This window comes from Equus caballus, chromosome 11 (assembly GCF_041296265.1).
Source record: "Equus caballus isolate H_3958 breed thoroughbred chromosome 11, TB-T2T, whole genome shotgun sequence".
Classification (NCBI taxonomy): Eukaryota; Metazoa; Chordata; class Mammalia; order Perissodactyla; family Equidae; genus Equus; species Equus caballus.
This window is the reverse complement of record NC_091694.1, coordinates 40,703,219-40,724,422: the sequence shown is the minus strand read 5'-3', so window position 1 is coordinate 40,724,422 and position 21,204 is coordinate 40,703,219.

The following is a 21,204-nucleotide window of genomic DNA, read 5'->3' as shown; positions in this document are numbered from 1 at the left end:
TTTTTAGAAAAAGGGATTTGGGTATTGAAAAGTTTAAGAGTTACAGAAATAAATCAGTAAGATAGAGACTCTCCTTAAACCATTGCCCAAGCAACTTAGCATTTCTAAGAGAACCATCAGACAACCCAGCTTGGAAGCAACATTGTTGGCGTAATTACTAAATCTAAAATAATAACTACACGCTCAGTTCTTTTAAGTTCTGGAAGATGATAAAAAACCAAAGCAGGAGTTCTTGCTAGACCTGTTTATTTCAACATCTGCATTAGCGCCCTGATCCTCTGTGTGATTTACGAAAGGGGAATAGGCTTAGCAATTAACCACGTTCCGCCTCTGTGCCTTTCTTTTCCTTTCACATTTTACCCCACTGGTCTCAGAATTGAGAAAGGTTGGCTTTGTTACTTTTTGATTCCCTCAGCTGTAAGACATGAGGGAAGTGGAAGGAAATCATGGATGTAAAACAAAGATGAAATTTCTTCATAATAGTAAAACCTCTGCGGCCTGTGTTAGCAGTAAGAGTGGGGATGCCATTAACTAGTAAGCTCCATATGGGCAGGGGATTTTTGTTTTGTTCCCTGGATACCTGGGAGCCTAGAACAGCGCCTAGAATATAATAAGCACTCAATAACTGCATGACAGAATAAGAAAAGACACTTGCTAAATTTCTTTAGGTATAAGGGAGTCAGCAAGCTCTGAGAGATTGTAATCTTTCATTCCAAGGCAAATTTGATAGGTAACTATGATTTTTAAATCAACCCAACTATAAATATTCTCCTCCCTTATTTTCAAATTTAGCTCCTCTGTTTCTCTTGCTCTAAGAATTATTATAATGATAATGGCAAAGCCTTCTTTTGTCTCTTCTGCATCTCATAATAGCTGTCACTTATGTAGGACTTACTACGTGCTCAGCTACTATGTGCACTGTTGTAAGTTCTTTACATATTAACTCACCTACTCCTATCACAAGTATTTTTAAAAATCAGGGGCCAGCCTAGTGGTGTGGTGGTTAAGTTTGCAGGCTCTGCTTCGCTGGCCCAGGGTTCACAGGTTCAGATCCTAGACGCGGACCTACGCACTGCTTATCAAGCCATGCTGTGGCAGGCGTCCCACCTATAAATTAGAAGAAGATGGGCGCAGATGTTGGCTCAGGGCCAGTCTTCCTCACCAAAAAAAACAACAATGACCAAAGCCTTCTCCCTCTCCGAAAGAGTTCATGCGAATTTTGCATTGTAGCCCACAATATATTAGTATTTCCTTTAATATAAATTATTGTGATTTTTTTTTCTAGATTGTCAAGTAAAATTAATCCCAGAAAGATGTACCTTGCTCATCCATGTTGGAGAAACACTTGGCCCCATTGTGGTGCTCATGAACCAGTTTGGGAAAGAGCAAAGAGAAGCTCCAGGGTCCTGAGATGCTCTCTTGGGGAGTCTGAGAGCTGAACACTAGCCAGATGTTTGCAAATCACATTAAAACTTCTACTCTTCACTTCAAAGTACTTAAATGTAAAATTCAAAGAAAACTTGAACTTTTCCTTAGAGTCTTCATTGTCATATCTGAAGATTAAGTTCATAGACAGTTCAGTGGTTAAAAACAGCAGAGAAAGAAACATCCATCTTTTTAAATTATTATTATTACTTGGTAAAGCGAAGGACCTAATTTCAGTGATAATGAGAGGTGAGACACCTGGAGTGTCATCCCCCTACCTTGTTCGAAGTCCCCTGCCTGCTTCTCCCACACAGAGAGCTCCAGTAGACTTCAAAGTCAGAGCAGAAGTGATAGACACGGACTGGTCTTTGATGCCTAAGCACATCGGAGCCCTCAGTTTGATGCGAATGCAAAGCATCTGTACTTTTCAAACCTTTCATGTTATCTCACATTGCTAACAACAAAAGCTGAAAAGTTTGAGGTGACACACACTACACGCATTAAAATATTTGGAACCAAGAACTTTTCATTTCTTTTTCTATTATATATAGCTTCTTTTACTTTGCAAACCACATTGGATAGTAAATTACTTCTGGCACGCAGCCTTGTCAGCTTGCCAAATTTCAACTGGAGCAAGTTTTTACAGCTGGGCTAATAAGCCCTGAAAATTAGGAGGTAAGTATAATGGAAATAATGACACGGTCTTTAACTGCAGGAGCATAGAATGACAACGTGAGATTCTCATAGATTCTACTTTTAAAAGTTTTTTTATTCTAATGAAACTTTAAAAAAAAATCTCAGATTATTCTAGTTCAAAACACATGTAAATGGAAAGAGTTTTTTTTTAATTGGTGAAAAGCATTTTTGTGGTTTTTTCCCCCTGTGGCTTAAGTTATTGCTTTTTGCAAATTCAAAAATAAAAGAAAGAAAACCAAGAATATGGTAGTTTGGGGATAACAACCTACTCTTAAAACAAACTGACATCTTGAAAAAACATGTTCTGAAATGATTGGTTTCCAGGATGGGGCCTGGCAATTGTTTGTGTATGAATACATTTCATCAAAGCCATAGCTGATTAGCTACGTCAACTTTTTTTTAAGATTGCCCCCAATTCAGACAGAACCCAGTCTCTGCTTAAGTAACTTTCAGATCTTTTTTGAGAAAAGCTTCCAAAAATTTAAAATGAATATCACATTTAATTTGTTTCACTGCAAGAAACAGGTAGTCTGTTGTGAGGTAGTATCCATTTCTCTCCATTTAATTCTTACATCCATTCCCATTCACAATTTACAAGTGAGGAGGAAAATTCTTTTTCCCCTTCTTGCTCTGCCCTCCAATTAGACCTAGACTGATTAGCCTCAGCACCACATGCTCAGTCCCAAATTGTTTAAGCAGAGAAGAGGTTTGGAGTTGTGTTGTGTGTTTTCTATACTAAAATAATATGGCCTTACTCCAGAAATGCCAGCTTTCTTATAGTTCCCCAACCATACCATGCTATTTTATACTTCTATTACTGCCATATTACTCCCCGCACCTGGAAGGTCTTTTGTTCCCTTATCCATTTAGCAAATTTAGTTCAGGGAAAAAAAAAAAAAAGGAAACCCACCCTTAATGCCCCACCATCCCACCATCACCATCAATTCGTATACCTATATACATTTATATAAAGGGCTCAGTCTTTGAATCTCTTTTTTTTCCTTTCACTAATTCTCTGTATGATCTTATCCAGGCCCATAACATCAAAAGTCACCCATCAGTCCTGTCCAATAGAACTTTCTGTGATGCTGGAAACGGTCTATATCTGCACTGTCCAGTATGGTAGCCACAAGTCCCATGTGGCTATTGAGTACTTGAAATGTGGTTAGAGCAACTGAGAAACTGAATTTTTTTATTTCATTTGATTAATTTAAATTTAAATGGCCACACATAGCCAGTGGCTGCCACTCTGGACTGCACTGATCTATCTGACTTCCAAATGTATGGCACCAAGCCATAACTGTCCCCTGAACCCCAGACTCATGCCAGCATGTCCAACTGCCTACTCAACATCTCCACTCGGAGCTCTTCCAGGCAGTTCAAAATCAGGATTTCAAAACCAAGCTGCTGATGTTCTCGCCCAAAATCTACTCTTGCTATAATCTTCTTCATCTTGGTTAATGGCAGTTCCATACTTCCAGTTTCTCAAGCCAAAAGCCTGGGAGTTGTCCCAGACTCCACATCTAATTGGCCAGCAGTCCTCTCTGTTCTATGAAATAGAGCCAGAGCATGACCTCTCCCCTTCATTGCTATTGCTATCATCCAGTGCAAGCCATTAGCTCTCACCTGGATTATCGCTATAGCCTCCAACTGGTCTCCTTGTTTTCACCTTGGCCCTCTTGAGTCTTTTCTTAATAGGTATCTCTTCTTAACAGCAGTCAAAGCTATTTTGTTAAAATAAAAGCCAGATCATATCATTTCTCTGCTCAAAACCCTACAATGGCTTTTTGACTCAGAGTAAAAACTAAAATCCTTTCATTTACCTACAAAGCCCCATATGATCTGGTGCCCCGCCTTTCCCTACCTGTCTGACCTTACTTTCCACTCCTCCCTTGTCTCCTCCACTCCAGATACATTAGCCTCCTTGGTATCCCCTCAATATGACAACGTAGGGCCTTTGCACTGGCTATTCTCTCTCCCTGGAATTCTCTTCCCCAGACAGTTTCATGGCTCATTCCCTCACCTCCTTCAGATCTTTCTCAAATGTCACTCTCAGGGAGGCCTTTCATATTTAAAATTGCAGCCCTTATCCTCAACCATCCTTATTCTACATTTTGCTTTTTTCCTCCGTATCACTGATCACCATCTAACTTTACAGTAGGGTTTATTATTTGTCTCTCCTCTCCTCACATGCACACTGAAACATAAGCTCTGTAGACCTGAACTTGTTTACTGCTCAATCTCCAGAGCTGGGCACATAGTTCAGTGCTCATTCCATATTGTTGAATAAATGTATGAATATTTGTATAGTTGTACTACTTAGTTTATATTGTAATTTATTTCTTTAATCTATAGATCTACCCTTCATAACACTGTGACTTCCAGGAGAGAGAGAACTGGTATATTATTTATGTTTGAAGTCCCTAGAACCTAGCATTGGAAGATACAAGGCACTCAGTAAACATTCACTGAAAAGAAACAACTCTACATTATGCATAAAAGCCATGGACAGGGTTTAATATGCCTAAAACCCTTCCTAAAGGAAAGAGATCTACCCACAGCTACTTTTTTCTTACCACCTGACCCTGGGCAACTTGCCACTACTGATCAGGCCACAAGTCAGCTCCTGACTCAAGGACAACTAATTCATTGGCTGGCAAAAAACCTATAATATACCTTGGTATGAAAAGATGAACTAACTTAACTCGCCGTCCTTAGACTCTGAATTAAGAAGAAAAAAAGAGAATTACATGTTGGGAACATACGAGTAAAAACCAAAGAGAATCCATGAGTTAGAGATAGGAGTTTGAGGAGCTTGGCAAGGCAAAGCTGCAAGGAAGGAGAAACTATGAAATGGTGAAATTAAAAAACGGTATACAGAGGGGCCGGCCAGGAGCCTAACGGTTACGGTCCCGTACTTTGCTTTGGCAGCCCAGGGTTCGCCGGCCAGATCGAGGGTGCGGACCTACACACCACTTATCAAGCCATGCTGTGGCAGGCGTCCCACATATAAAGTAGAGGAAGATGAACAGAGAGATATTCTCTCAGGGCCACTCTTCCTCAGCAAAAAAGAGGAGGATTGGTGGTGGATGTTAGCTAAGGGCTAACGTTCCACAAAAAAACAAACAAAACAAAACAAAAGGTATTCAGAGTAAAGTGGTGGTGGGAGGCAGGGAACAGTAGCTAAGAGAAGAGGAGAGTCACTGTATCACATTTATAAGAGCACCCTGGAGTGGGCATTCACAAACTCCCGCAATTGAAGTCCTATTTTGAACTGTTCTGAATCTAGTTGTCGTGAAGCTCTGTGCCCCTTCTTCCTTGTGTCAATTTACAATAGTGCCCAATTGTTTGAGCTGCCTTAAGAGATTGTCCCTGTTCTTCACAACCCGCAACCCTAACTAAAATACCATTTTTGGTTCATACATTTGCTGTCACATGTAAAAGAGTGAGGGTATTGCATTTTCATATTTTCTACCAAATGATCCATTTGAGATGTTCTTCAAAGCCTTAGGCAATTGACCCTTGGAGCTCTGAACATTTATTAGGAAGCACAGGCAGGAATGTCCTCTTTGGAGCCATTTGGTTTCTCTTAAAGCCACACTCCTATGGCAAGCTAGAATCCACTTGTAGGGTGAATGTACCTTGCTTTAAACAAATTTGAAACTCTGGATTTATAGCAATAGATTATTACTTGGTCACTTTTAACAATCTTATTTATTTATTTTATTACAAAAGTAATATACTGTTAGAAATTCAAATGCTATGTTCTTTTAAATAGTGAGGATTTATGAACCACAAGAGAGCCGCAAACCTAAAATTCCCCTGCTACGTTTCAGTGAATGCCAGTGGCCTCAGTAAACACAAAGCACCTAAGGAAAAGGGCTTTCTGCTTCCGAGACTTAGTCACAATCTTTCTCCTTTCCCTTCTCTATTAGTAACCTTCCTCTATGGGTCCACACAGCTGCCACTGCCACAGAGAGCCAGCTATTTCAAAACGCACTAGCTATTTTGCTCAAGGGGAAGTGGGGCATAACAGATAAGACCACCAGCTTTATTCTGAGTATGTTTTGGCAGTACCTCCAAAATTTTAAACATACATGCCTTAAGGCCCAGCAATTCTGGCATCTACAAATGTATCTTACAGAAATCCTAACAAAAGTGCACACACATACACGTATAAGGAGGGTCAGTGAAGCAATGTTTGTAACAGCAAAACATTGGAAAGATCCTAAATGGTCTACCAGGGAAGTGAGTTAAATAAATTACAGTACATCCATACAATGGCATACTATGCAACTATTAAAGAGAGTGAGGAGTGTGTGTATGTAATGAGATGGAAATAGGCCTATTATACATTGTTAAATCTAAAAAAGGCAAGTTGCAGAACAGTAGTTATTGTACAATCCATTTTAAATGTGTGTATGTGTGTGTTATGAGCAAAAAAAAAAAAAAAATGCTTGGAGGATTGCCCATCAAACCATTCGCACACTGGTTACCTTTGAGAAGTAGAATGGGGACTTTATACCTTGCTCTATTGTTGAGTAATATAACAAAGTATATTATTTTTGTAATTTATAATTTAGATAAAACACTTTAATAGACAGAAAAGAAAAATGAAAGAACAGGCTTCAGAACCAAACTCTGGTTCAAATCCTAGCTCCATCATCTTTTCGGGGTTAGCTGGGATATTAAAATGAAAAGCTGCTTTATCTTACCTTGTGATCCACACTTCACAGCAATCGCTCAAAATACCTCAGCTTTTATTTTATACATTGTTGTTTTTAAATACCAGAGAAAATTCTGCCTTAAGGGACTTGGGATCCGTTTTTCATGTGAGGAACACGTATTGTAAGGTGAATACTTTCACTCCCTCACTTATCTGTTTGCTACTAAGATACCCGTGATAAATAGGGCATATTTTGTCTCTTTCGCAAATCCCGCTCCCTTTTCTCCCCATCTCACCCGAAGCCTCCACAACCTGGGAGCTGTCCAGGTACAAATTAACATTTAAAAAGACCTCACGTTGTTCACACAAGCAGCTCTATTATTGCTCTCTCCTTTACAGCCTTGGTCTGCTCAAAAACCCACATTCAAATTGGATCACATCCACTCCGGCCCTTGAGCACACAGGTATTGTGGGAGAGAGGCCGCTTTTGGCTAGAAACTGCTTTATTCATTCTAAAATAACTTCATTCATGGGGTTCATTGAACAACTAGTTTGTGCCCATCGCTGCCTCTGACAAAGCACTTTTGCTTACCTTGTCACCAAACCTTACAGCAACTCAGTGGGTGGGTGAAGCTTCATTTAACAGATGAGTAAACCAGCGTTTCAGAGGATGGAGTGACTTGCCCAAGATCACACAGCTAGTAAGTGGGGAAGCCTGCTGAGAAATCTCGGCTTCCCAGTTGCTAAAGGTCACTAAGGGTTCTTCTTTTTCTTTTCTTTTCTTTTTTTAATTAAGTGGCTTTAAAAGCCAAATAGTACTCTAAAACTTGCAAAGTAAAAGAGGATTCTGCTGCCCCACCAGTCCCCTCTCGTGTGATAACTCTCCTACGCAACCACGTGGAATTTTTAAGCTGCGTCTCCCGGTTTACCGCCGTATTTCTAATTAACAGGTATGACCGGTGTGTTGCACAGATTAATCAAACGCCACTCTGCTGTCACCTCTCTGTCCCTTTATACTTCATGCCCTCTCCCTGCCCAGGCTGGAAACTCGGGCGGCCGATCCCCTCTCCCTGCCCTCGGAGCCTCGGGCACGACCGCGTTGGGAACTGGCTGGCGGGGCCGAGAGGCCACCACACCTGGCCCGGCCCGCCCTCGGCTCCCGGCCCCACCCCAGCCTCCTCGCGGGCTGCGGGTCGGAGCCCCGGCCAGGTCAGGGCTGAGAGCGAGGATGGGGGCGAGGGCCAGGATCTGAGGGGAGGGCCGAGGTTGCAGGCCAGGGTCGCAGTCGAGGGGCGAGGGTCAGCGTTGGGGTGAAGGGCCCGGGTCGGGGGTCGCGGGCCAGGCTCGGGGCGGCGGGGGAGGCAGCTGGGGGCCGCGCCGGGCCGGTCCTGGTGGAGCCGATGCCCGGGGCTCAGGGCCGGCAGGGGACGGGCGCGGGCGCTTCGCCGCCGTCGCCGCGGCGGCCTTGCGGAGGGTTCCTGCGGGCCCTCGACCGGGCGGCCGCAGCTCGGCGGAGGGGGCGTCGACCCGCAAGACCCTCGCCCCCGCGGCCGCGCGGCGCGGGCAGCCCCAACCCGGATCGACAGCCCGGTCCCTCCCGGGGCGGCCTCTGCGGCCACGATCCCGGCGGGAGGCGGGCCAGGGAGCGGCCGGCCTTCCCCGGCGTGGGGCGGGCACCGGGCTTCAAGTTTCCCCGCTCGCCCGACCCGTGCCGCAGGCCCCTCCCGAGGCTTGGGGTCGAGGGTAGCAGCACCCTCTGCCCCTTTCTCCAAGGGATCCGGGGTCCACAGGACCGCAGCATTGCTGCAAGGAAACCGCTGCACCAGTCCCCTCCAATTTTCCCTACTGACCTCCTTTCTAAAAGGTCCTTTATTAGGCTGAGGAGATCCAAGACCTGAGCGGTTTCGGAGGGAAATTTGCTTTGTTTATGGAGGGGGCAGCTGTCCGTTTCCTACTAAATATAGTACCCTCTTATCCCCCTTTCATCAACTCTGTCCTCTCCCTCCACACACACTCGTCCTCCCCAAACTGTCATCACACCTGTGGGTTATCCATCTGTAATTTATGTTATTATGAATTTGAAAATGCTTTTCACAGTGGGTCCGTGTAGTATACTATGATTATATTTCCTCTCTTGTCAGACTTTTTTCTTTTCTCTGGGGTTAATCATTGTCTTGATGCTGTGTTAAGCTTTGTACCTACCCATCATTAATTTTTTCCCAAATGTTCTGCCAAAACTGTAAGTCTCCAAACTCATCAGGTAATACATCTGTTTTGTTTTTTCTCAGAAATATCCCCCCCCCCATTCCAATCTTAACTGTTGCTCGCTAAGCCAACTGCACAGCTCGTTGCTCTGGGATTTTCCTTCATCACCATCCTGGGAATTTTCCTTACTTCTTTCAGTGAGCCTCCTGTGTCCTGCATTCCATGTCTTGTTTTTCTTCCTTATTTTAGTACAGCACGTCTTTCAGTGGCTTTGGAGAAAGCTTGTAACGGAGGTAAATTTTTCTTGAGATCTTGCATGGCTGAAAATATCTTTATTTGACCCTTTCACCTGATCGATGTGATAATTTGTCTGGGTATATAATTCTAGGTTGGAATTCACTTTTCCATAGGACTGTGAATTGTCTTCTAGCTTCCAATGTTATTGCTCAGAAGTCTAATGAAATTCTTACTTTTGTACATGACCCATATACCTTCATGTATTACTCTGTTTTTGTTATTATATCTGGAAGCTTTGATTATCCTCTATTTTCAATGTTTTAAAAATTCACAATGATATGCCTTGATGTGCATTCATTGTGCTGAACACTCAAGGGCCCTTTCAACTTAGGAACTCTTGCCCTTCAGTTCTGGAAAATCTCTTGTATTACTTTTTTTTTTTTTCTGTATTGCTCATTAGATCTCTCTCTTCCAAATACACGTACTCTGCCCTACTCTCTCCCCGTCTATCTTCTCTGTTCTTACTTTCTCAAATTCCTGTTATTTGTATATTGCAATCTCCCAATAATCCTAATCCTCTCATCTTTTCTCTTCCACTTCTCACGTCTTTTTTTTCCCCCTACTGTATGCAAATTTCCTCAACTCTAATTTCCAAATTTTTCGTTGCCTCTTTGTCAGTTTTGGCTTCTAAACAATGATGTGCTAGTAAATGTCTAATAACTAACTCTCCGAAGGGAGGGATGCAGAAGCCTTGATTGGTAATGTTTGCCTATTTCCGTAGTGTAAATATTTCCACCATGGCTGATTTCAAGCTGCCACCATTCTATCACTGAACGCAGAGTTGGGAAGAGATGCACAGTAGTATATCATATTAATATTTCTACCACATTGATACAAGAAACAAATAATCTCCAGAGCATAGGTAATAACAAAAAGTAGGAAAACAATTTGGAAGTGATGAGTTTTAAGTATTACTTTAGTTTTTAATATAGTATGTTGCACTATAACTTTATAAAATCTAATTTTTAACAATGACTCTGTTTAACAAATGGCTTGCAAAATTCCTGAAAATTCAACAGTTGGCTCTTGCAAGCTGGTATGAGCTAGCTCCTGCAAACTACTGCTTTAAAACAAAAAATCATAGCCTCTAACAGAATAAAATTAAATCAGAGTAATCCTCCAAGTGCAGTTCTGATCACGTCACTCCCTTGACTGAAACTCTTTATTACTTTTCTGCCTACTGAAGCCCTCAACAATCAAAGTTCAGTTCACATTCCACCATTCTTACGTGTTCATCAAACAAATATTGATCAGGTATCTGCTATAGGCAAGGTCTTAAGGCTTGGCTGAGGCTGAGGATACAAGGATGAAGAATTTACATTTCCTTTCTTGAGGTACTCACAGTGTAGTAAGAGAAGCAAAAACTTAAATATACACTATTAAATATGACAAGTACCATAAAAGGGTTTGCACAAAGTACTATGGAAATGCCTAGAAAATGACTAATTCAGCCTGGGGGATCTGCCAAGGAAAAACTCAGCATGTCTTTCCTTGTCTCTCAGGTCTATAGTGGGTTGAGTTTTTTTGTTTTATTAAACATTATATATTTTTTTCATCATAAGCCCTAAAAGTAAAGTGTAGTGTTCATTTTGAAGACTGCTAATCTATTTTTTTTTAAGCTATAAGTGATGTCCTCAAAATAAACTTCTGGTTTATTCAGTTAAGTGAAAAATTTTAGACTGAACCAGTAAAGAATCTCTTCAAGCTATCAATGCATGGGAAAGGTAGGAATATTAAAGTATGTGCTGCTAAGTGTCTGGAGTATATGTACAAGTATGAATAGAAGAAATGTCATGGAAATAATGTGAAACATAAATGAAAGTAAAAGAATATATGACAGGGGATGAAATATACTTGGAAGTTGTAACTGAGCCATAAGCTTCCCAGGAATCATATATATAGGATTTCATAGGATTAGCAATCATCAGAGGAGCACAAGATTTTTCTGACCCCAAATATTTGAGGCTATAATCCCATTCCAGACTGAGAATAATTGATCTAGTAGAGTCTTTTCATTGTATAGAGAAATAGGCCCAGAAAGTTGAAGTGACTTTTCTAAGGCCATCTAGATGTTGACTGAGCTGGGATTGGAGAAGCTAGGTGTCTTAACTCTCACTTCAGGGTGTCTTTTCCTCTCAATACTTTCAGTGTTTATCTACGGGCAAGCTCTGATATCCACCCAGCAGCACTGGAGCAAGTTTATGTCGATATGTTCATTCCTTTGTTAATGAGTTCAACAAACATTTATTGAATGCCTATTCTACAATAGGCTTCAGGGATGCACAGATGAATTAGACATTAGCTAATTGGGTCAACAAGCACATACACTACAGGTAATTTATTCTATCTGGGAAGACTAGGGGATGTTTTCATGTCAGAGATGACATCTGAGATAGTGACGAATGTATAGAACTTTGATGAGGAAATGAGGGAAGACATTCCAAATGTATTAAGACAGTGTGGAAGTGTTCATGAAATAATTCTGAAACTAGTATGACTGGAGAGCAGGCAGTATGGTCAGGAATAGAAAGAGATGAGAAAAGAAAGTAGGAAGGACTCTGATTTTGCAAGACCTTTACCTGAGAAATTAGAGATGCTTATTAACTTTGTAAAAGGCTCTATCATAGTATTGTTTGAAGCACCAGTCAGTAGCTTAGGCTCTTGAAAGAGTCTTCGAGACTCATGGCTTTCCAAACTACTTGTTATATGCCATACTTCTCTCTGAAATTCTCCTGAACTCACAGTGCCAGGAAACATTTAGCCCAGCATAAAACAAGTTCCCCAACTCTGTTTGGGAGTTTTATGGTGAACTCATTTGCTCTGTTCATGATACGTTTTTTCCTCCCTGCTTCTGCTCAGACACTTTAGTAAAATTTTAGATTTCTAAGACTGAAAAGTAGCTTCAAATAAGAAAAAAAAGGAACTCTGCTTTAATTGAGTATATAAGCAACTTAATTAGAATCATAATAATATAATTGATATTACAAATTTCCAGGAGCCCTTAAAGTCCTCATTACCTAGGGGCAAGCTCTGATGTCCACCAAGTGCAGGAGGTTCAGAAACCCGAAACACACCTCGTATGATGGGGACTCGAGTTTGAGTAAAGAGGAAGTCCCAGTCTGGGGAGTGAGCTCTGCCACTAAAGAAGAGGCACCACGGCTAAGTACACCTTCAACTCTTTGGCTGCCCCTGTTGCCTCTTTCTCCCACCAGCATTTGCTGGGAGGGGCAACGAGCAGAGCCACAGTTCCTTCAACCCAGGGATCTGGTTGTCATCCCCCTCCTCCCTGACATCTCAAGGTTCCTGGGAAAACGAAATTAGTTCTTTCTCACTAAAACATGACACTTGTTAAACACATAAGTAATTCTATTAACAGCACCAATTGGGGCTCCTTGGAGTAAGTGCTCAGGAAAGAAAGATAGAGATTGTAAAGAGCATGACTACTCTCTTTAAGAAACAAAGTAGGGGCCGGCCCGGTGGCTGAGTGGTTAAAGTTGCGCGCTCCCCGTTGGCGGCTCAGGGTGTCGCCAGTTCGGATCCTGGGCGTGGACATGGCACCACTCATTGGGCCATGCTGAGGCGGCGTCCCTCATAGCACAGCCAGAGGCACTCATATCTAGAGTATGCAACTATGTACTGGGGAGCTTTGGGAAGAAAAAAAAAAGATTGGCAACAGTTGTTAGCTCAGGCGCCAATCTTAAAAAAAAATGAAACAAAGGAAAAAAAGGATTAGAGTCAGAGACACCAGTATGAACTCATGTTTAGCTTAATATAGATAGAGATGGATAGATACAGAAATAATTATAGATTTGTGTGAATGCATGTGTTAGCATATATACACATATTTCCTAGCTCTGTCGACTGGGAGGGCCTAGAAGCAATGACATGTCAGAAGCTATGAGCATATCCAGCACCCACATCTTAGTTTCACCATCATTTTATCATAATAAAAGGAACCGGGTTTCCTTGGAGAAATGGCTGATTTAGGTAGGAAATATACAAGACGAGGCCGACACTTCTTATAGTAAGAGAAAGTAAGGCATTGCTAATAGAAAAAAAAAACCCACAATGGTGAGGCCGTGTCAAGGGAACAGAGCAGCTGACTAAAAGATCTTCCAATGGCCAAAGCAGGAACAATTTCAACAGCAAAATAAAGAATATAGTATTGGATATAGCCCAAAGTGTCAAATAAATATCCATTAACCTGTACTGACACAAATAAATGATTTAATGAATACAGAAATGAGGGAGAAGAGAAAAATCTCCTGTACAGAAGAATTGGAAAAAATTTACATAGCTACTCCCCGCCCCCACCCCCGTCAAGGAGGTGGAGCTTAATTCACCCTCACATTCACCATCACCACACCTGAGTGTGGGCTATACCTGGGGACTTGCTTTCAAAGAGCACAGTATGGAAAGGGGAGAAAAAGTACCTTTCCAGGGGAGAAGCCTGTCAAATACTAAGTTGGTCTGTGCTTAAGGTCAACCTGATCAATGACAATCATGTTGACAGGATGTACCCTGGATATGAGGTGATGAGAATGGCCCGTCGCCTCTGTGATCCTCCTCTCAAAAACCCATAACCCTGCTCTAACTGTTAGAAAAACATCAGACAGACCCAAATTGAGGAACATTCTACAAAATACCTGACCAGTACTCTTTCAAACTGTCAAGGTCATCAAAAACAAGGAAAGCCTGAGAAACTGTCACAGGTCACAGACCAGAGAAGACAAAGGAATCATGAGGACTAAAAGAAATGTAGTATCCTGGATGAGAGATGGATAGATAGGTAGATAGACATAGACAGTTAACTTTGCACCCAACAGATAATATACATATTATTTCAACATCCATGGGACATTAAAAATAATTGACCATTTTAGGCCCTGAAAAAAAAAAAGCAAATTTCCAAAAACAGAAATTACACAGGTTTTTTTTTCTTCTTACCATAGTGCAACACAGAATTAATAGGAGATTGGTTGAATCAATTATGGAACATCAAAAAAAAAAGGCCTAACAACTTTATTCATTTTATTTTTTATTATTATTTTTTTTTGGTGAGGAAGATTGGCCCTGAGCTAATATCTATGTCAATCTTCCTCTAATTTCTATGTGGGACGCTGCCACAGAATGGCTTGATGACCAATGTGTAGGTCGGGGCCTGGGATTCCGGCCCTCAAACCTCAGCAGTTGAAGCCCAGTGTTCGACCTTAACCACTGCACCACCGGCCGCCCCAGACAACTTTATTTTTTAACCTGACTGTCTGTGGGTAATTTTATTCAGACTGCTCGGGTGTTTTTGTACTCCCAGTATTTTTCAGCTATTTTTGTCTTGGTTTATGAAAGAGGATTTTTAGATTCTTGCATGATAAGTGCAATGTAAACTTTCCTTTTTGACTTTATATCTCATCCTAAATATTGTACAGCTCACCTTCTTACTGAGCACTCTTCTACATCATTTGACATGTTTTGTGCTGAATTTGTGATCCCTTTTTGCCCCATTGGAGAAAAGATAACACTATTTCCCTTTTGTTTATTGATCATTTAGGAACCAAAAATGGAACCTGAGCTTTATAATTTTATAGAAAAGGAACATTAGTATAATTTTAACTTTGGCATAGAACACTGGAAGGTGATTTCTGTGATTTTCTTAGAATTAAAGAACTAGGATAACTTTAACAGCAACTTAGATCAATGTTTCTTGATCTTTTTAACTTGTTTCTCGATACCTAATTTGATTTTTTAAAAATTCCTATTTCCCTACCCCTAAAATCCATGGTTAGCTCTCTAGGGAGATATGCCTTAAGAACACTGATTTATGGAAGACTGTTTCTCTCTTCACATATCCACTGACGAAGAGCTTTATTTTCAGTGATTATAGTGTAAAAACTGCAGATAACTTTACTTTTGCTTTTTAAAAATAAAATTATAATGTTGAATATGATTTACCAAATTACACATGACCCACCCTCGACTTCCAAGGATTCTGTTACAGTCAAAAATCACTGGCCTAGGGGCCAGCCCCGTGGCCAAGTGGTTAAGTTCTTGCGCTCCACTTTGGCGGCCCAGGGTTTCGCCGGTTTGGATCCTGGGTGTGGACATGGCACCGCTCATCAGGTCATGTTGAGGTGGTGTCCCATATAGCACAACCAGAGGCACTCACAACTAGAATATACAACTATGTACCGGGTGCGGGGCTTTGGGGAGAAGAAAAAGAAAAAAAGATTGGCAACAGATGTTAGAGCAGGTGCCAATCTTTAAAAAAAAAAACACAAAACACCGGTCTAAATCAAACTTCAATTTAAGAAATATTTAAGAAAACTGAGGGGGCCGGCCCCGTGGCCGAGTGGTTAAGTTTGCACAGTGTACTTCGGTGGCCCAGAGTTTCACCGGTTCAGATCCTGGGCATGGACCTAGCACTGCTCATCAAGCCATGCTGAGGCGGTGTCCCACATAGCTCAACTAGAAGGACCTACAACTCAAATATACAACTATGTACTGGGGGGCTTTGGGGAGAAGAAGAAGAAGAAGAAGAAGAAGAAGAGGAGGAGGAGGAGGAGGAGGAGGAGGAGGAGGAGGAGGAGGAGGAGGAGGAGGAGGAGGAAGAGGAGGAAGAGGAGGAAGAAGAAGAAGAAGAAGAAGAAGAAGGAGAAGGAGAAGAAGAAGAAGAAGAAGAAGAAGAAGAAGAAGAAGAAGAAAGATTGGCAACAGATGTTAGCTCAGGTGCCAATCTTCAAAAAAAAGAAAACTGAGACCAGAGATGTTAAATAACTTTCTCAAACTCACACTGTAAATAATGACCAAGTCAAGTCTTGATTCATAGTATAGTGTTCTTTCTCCTAAATTTGTTGCAAAGTGGAACTTGAGGAAGAACCAGACTTTGGAAATAGAAATACAGCCAGAAGCATTTCTCTCCTAAGAGAACTCTCTTCAGAGTGCTCTCTGAAGAAACCCCAACCAAATTAAAATTCCTTGGCCTCTATATGCAAATTTGATCCTGATACACAAAAAAGTCCAGAAACTTAATTTATCTTGACATAAAGTAGAAGTCCTACTCCCCCAGTCATTCTCTTTAGAGTTCCTCTGTGATAGAAAATGGTTACAGAATTCTAAATGCTATTGTTGGATGCTTTCGTAATCTCAAGGAGTTTCTTTCAGGCACAGAGAGTTCATACTATCCTAGTGGCAACATGTAAGCCCTGTGCTGTTCTATCAAAAACAGCTGCTAAGTCATACTGTGGTCTCTTCAGGACACCTCTCCTATTCAGCTCAACCATGAAGGTGGCAACCTTCTCAAGCCAGTCACAGGAGTTACTGTTAGAATCTTCCATGCCCCAAATTAAGTTACAGTCCTAATAATGGCAGGGAATATGGAATGACAATGCCTTTCCATAGATTCACAGCAAATTTCAAATTGTTACAGGGTCCGAGGGAAAAATTTTTCTACAGATTAAAGTTAAGAGATAAGAAACCATGAGTATGAAGGAAAAAAAGTAGTTTGACCAGGAATAATAGCAACGTTTCCCCAGGAACTAGTTCCACTGAATAGTGTGCAAGCAGAAATAAAATCCTGAGTAGGGTAAGGTGAATGAGGACATTTTTTGTATGAAGTACATGAAACAGTCTGCAGAACACTGAATTTATAAGGTAAGAGACAATGCTGCCATAAATGTTCAGCCCTACAGATTCTCTCTCAACGTATACCGAAACTGCCTTTATGATCTTGGCAAAGTAAACTCTGGGACTCAGTTTCCTCAGGTGTATGAAAAGAGGCTGAAACTAGATACTATCTAAGTTCCCTCTAGCTATAAAATTTGTTTCCATATAATAAATTAATTTCTAAACAGTAATTGCTAAATATATCCTTCAAACAAACATTATATCATGGAAATAAGAACAATATTTGTAATAACAACAACCAGCTAAAAATAAAGGCTTGTATCTCTTAAATTTATTTTGATTAACAGTCGTAATTAGCAATTGTGAAGTGAAGGTGAATTTACAAACCTTAAATGGAAATCTAGACTATAGGAGTACTATGGAAGTGGTATAATACTTAGTTATGTTGACATGATTTACGAAGGACAGCGACATAGTAATACTCCTTTTCCTTCAGAAAACGAAGGAAACATTTATTTTGGAAATAATAGGTCACATGAAGATAAGAGGTAACAATGGTAATAGTAAATTTTTTTTTGGGCAGGCCATGCACAAGATATATACAGACTGATTTTTTCATCTATATTTCATTCCTATGAAACAAGGTGGTCTTTATTACTCTTAGCATAGGTTAGTTTTTAATGCTGTCAAATTTTGAGATTAGTATAGCCCGGAATACATTAATTGTGCCATTCAAGCTCATTGTTCCTCATAGTCAGGCTTGGGAAAGCAGCAGAGTGTAATGCGGTGATTTTCAATTTTTTTAGTAGGTAGAACCATTATCTTCAAACAAACAGACTTATAAACCTGTTATAAATTCATAAATCTGTTATAAAACAGGTAAAAGCAGAACAGCTCTGATTGAAAGAGAACGGGGATGCAGAGCCCACCATATTGCAGCCTCGCCATTTCCCCGAGATACCTCCTTGAAACTCTGGGGCCTCCAGGATGGCAGCCTGGATACCTTGGTTGCACTGAAAAACATCTGGGGTTTTGAGTCCCCTGAAACTAGGTTCAAATCTCAGCTTGCCCCCTTACAAGCTGTGGGATGGTGAGAGAGTTACTTAATCTCTTTGAGATTCAGTTACACGTGTGTGAGAGGTTAACAATAGTAACTAACATTAGTGTTTGATTGTTGTATGGATAGGATGCTCAATAAATATCAATTCGCTTCTGCTTTTGTTTAAAATTAAACATAAAACAACTTGTCCCACAGTTTAAAAGATGGGCATAGCAGCTGTTTCCAGATGTAGGCCTCCCGAAATTTAGTTCTAGATATTTCCAATTTGTCTCAGGTGGTTTTTTCCTCCCTCAGGTTATTAGTATCAAGTTTCTTCCTGTCCCAGAGGTTCTAACTATGCCTCACTACCATCCTTATTCTATCTAATTAAGTCTAGATAAACACACACACAGATCAGTGGTTTATTACAAAAACCTCATAATGCGCAGTGAATGTTCCATCAGTCTCATGTTTTTCTTTTCTAGACAAAGACAACAAAAATGTGTAAACTTTTGATTTTAGATTTCAAATGGAATTGTTAAAATTGTCCCTTCATGCTAACTTTTATTAGGAAGGTTATTACTATTTTTGCTTTGGAGGCCATTCCTTTTTAAAAATCAAATTTGATTATATTTCTCTCAGAACTTATCAGCAAATATAACCTTTCCGTTTCCTCAAAGAAAGACTTTTTTTTTTTCTGAAATAGCATTTGTTGGCTTATTCTAGTAGTCTCAGCCTTCAATCATTTTTTTTTTTTTTTTTTGAGGAGGATCAGCCCTGAGCTGACTGCAACCAATCCTCCTCTTTTTGCTGAGGAAGGCTGGCCCTGAGCTAACATCCACGCCCATCTTCCTCTTCTTTATATGTGGGACGCCTGCCACAGCATGGCTTGCCAAGCGGTGCCATGTCTGCACCCGGGATCCAAGCCGCTGAACCCAGGGCCGCTGAGAAGTGGAATGGGCGAACTTAAGTGCTGCGCCACTGGGCTGGCCCCGTCAGCCCTCAATCTTAAAGTGATGAGAGTGGATGGAGGATAGAAAGACACTGTACAAGTAAAAAGGAAAATTGATATCTAGGTTATTTTTCAGCAAATACATTCAATATTGGTAACTATTCATTCCAGCGCATTAGAGGCAATATTTACTGATCTTCCTTGACCTAGAAATGACATGCGCAATATCTTATATCTCTAAAACTCTCTAGTTTCATGGCATTGTGGTCAAGAGTGAGGGCTCTGGAGACAGACTGTCTAGGTTGGAATACCAGCTCCATCACTTGTGCAAGTTACTGAACAAGTCTTGCCTTTGTTTCCTCATCTACCAAATGGGGATAACAAGAATTACCTACATTAGAGGGTTGGTGTGAGAATTGAATGAGTTATAAGACTTTAAAAACTTAAAATACTGTCTGGCACATAGTAAGCACTCAATCATTATTGTCATTATTTATATTTGTGCACTGGTGTCCATCCTTAGTCATCAAAACTCATTGGGTGAGCCCCTCTTCTATGCCAGGCACAGTGACAGATACTTCACTCACTAAGACAAATCACCCATCATCCTCGCCCCAAAGAGCTTACAGTGAGAGTAGAAAGAAAAAGACTTGGTTGTTAACTGAATCAGATTCAGCGAGTCCATGAACTTAGATGAGAAAAAAAGTTAATCTTTATATTAACCTCTAACTGAAATTTAGCATTTCCTTTAACTGTTAATATAGGTGACAAATCACAGTAGTGTAAGCAGTGCCCATGGCTTTGTTTCCAAGAGAAATCATAGATATTTCCACATCGAATTACAGTTTTTGCAAGTGTCTCAAAATGTTATTTCCCTCATCACTACTTTGAAATTATGATAGTTAACAGACTGACCTGCCGCTAGATCTTACTGAGTACCTTCAAAAAGAAGCACCTATAATACTACATAACAACTATTTTTTGCTATTTTGGTAATGATACTTTATTATAATTGGTTTCCTCTATAATCCGATAAATTTTATATTTGTGCATTTTTTAAAAAAAGGGGTCCGTAGGCTACATCAGACTGCCAAAGGGGTCCGCGGCACGAGAGAGGTTAACAAAAGTCTCTATAAAGCGAAGTGGGAGCACTAAGGAACTAGACAAAGAGTGCACAATAGGAAGGAACACAAAATTTTTTTTTTGGCAAGAGAAACCAGGTCATCCTCATTTTTTAAAACAAACAGAACATCAACTTGATAATTTGGTTCTGACTGCAAAAGTGTATAGAAATTAGAGTTAAAAAACCTGGGTTCAAGTCACAGCTCTGTAGCTAAAGTGAACAAGTCAGTTAACCTCTCTGAGCCTATTTTCTCGTCTATAAAATGAAAATAATGCCAGTTTCATAGGATCATTATGAAAAAGTGAGATAATATACATAAAAGCATGTTGCTTGTTATAAAGGTTAAAATATTGCTATTCTTCTTTCCTTGCACACACATCTGGTCCTGTGCCAGGAAATATAAAAAAAATGGACAATGGCCTTTGCTTTTTAGGAGTTTACCAATTGCAGATATGGCATGAAGGCGAAAACAAGCAAAACCCTAAAAAGCAATTCAAATTCAGTGTGAGGTAGGGGACTAAACATATACGAGTCATTGACAGTCAATTGGCTGTCCTAGGTCTCAAAGAACAGTTGCGATGCCAAACAGAAAAAACACACAAAATAAATAAGCTGGCCACAGAACGGACCAACCTTGAGATGATCTGTAAACGTTTTACCTATAGAACAAAATCTGCTTAAGAATGTAATGTAACCAAGATAACCGCTGAATTAATTCTAACTTGTCTAAGGTAATATGAGGTGTTTTTTTGGGGGGGTGTTTTACGTAACATTCTAGATGTTAAAGGGGAATAGTGAGAATGTGTTTCTATGTCTCTCCTGTAGCATGGGTGGTTTTGATTCTCACTGCCAGTACTGTACATTAAAACTATGCTCATGCTGAAGCCTAGAACATTATCACAGCGTTCTTAAGGAAAATGCCCTTTAAGAACATCTCAACTCCCTTCGCTTCATTTCTCTGTTCATCAAAGATTTATGATAACCTGTGACTTGGTCTTTTTCTCTGCTTGTACCTATCCCCCACCCTTCCCTCCAAAAGGAAGAACCTTGCATAAACGATGAAGACTGGTAATTTTGCCAGTTATATTTATTGTTAATTAATAAATTAGCATTCTGGTTTATAACTTGATATTTTGTGATTTGCTTAGTGTGATTTAATTCTCCAGATCCTGACAGAATTG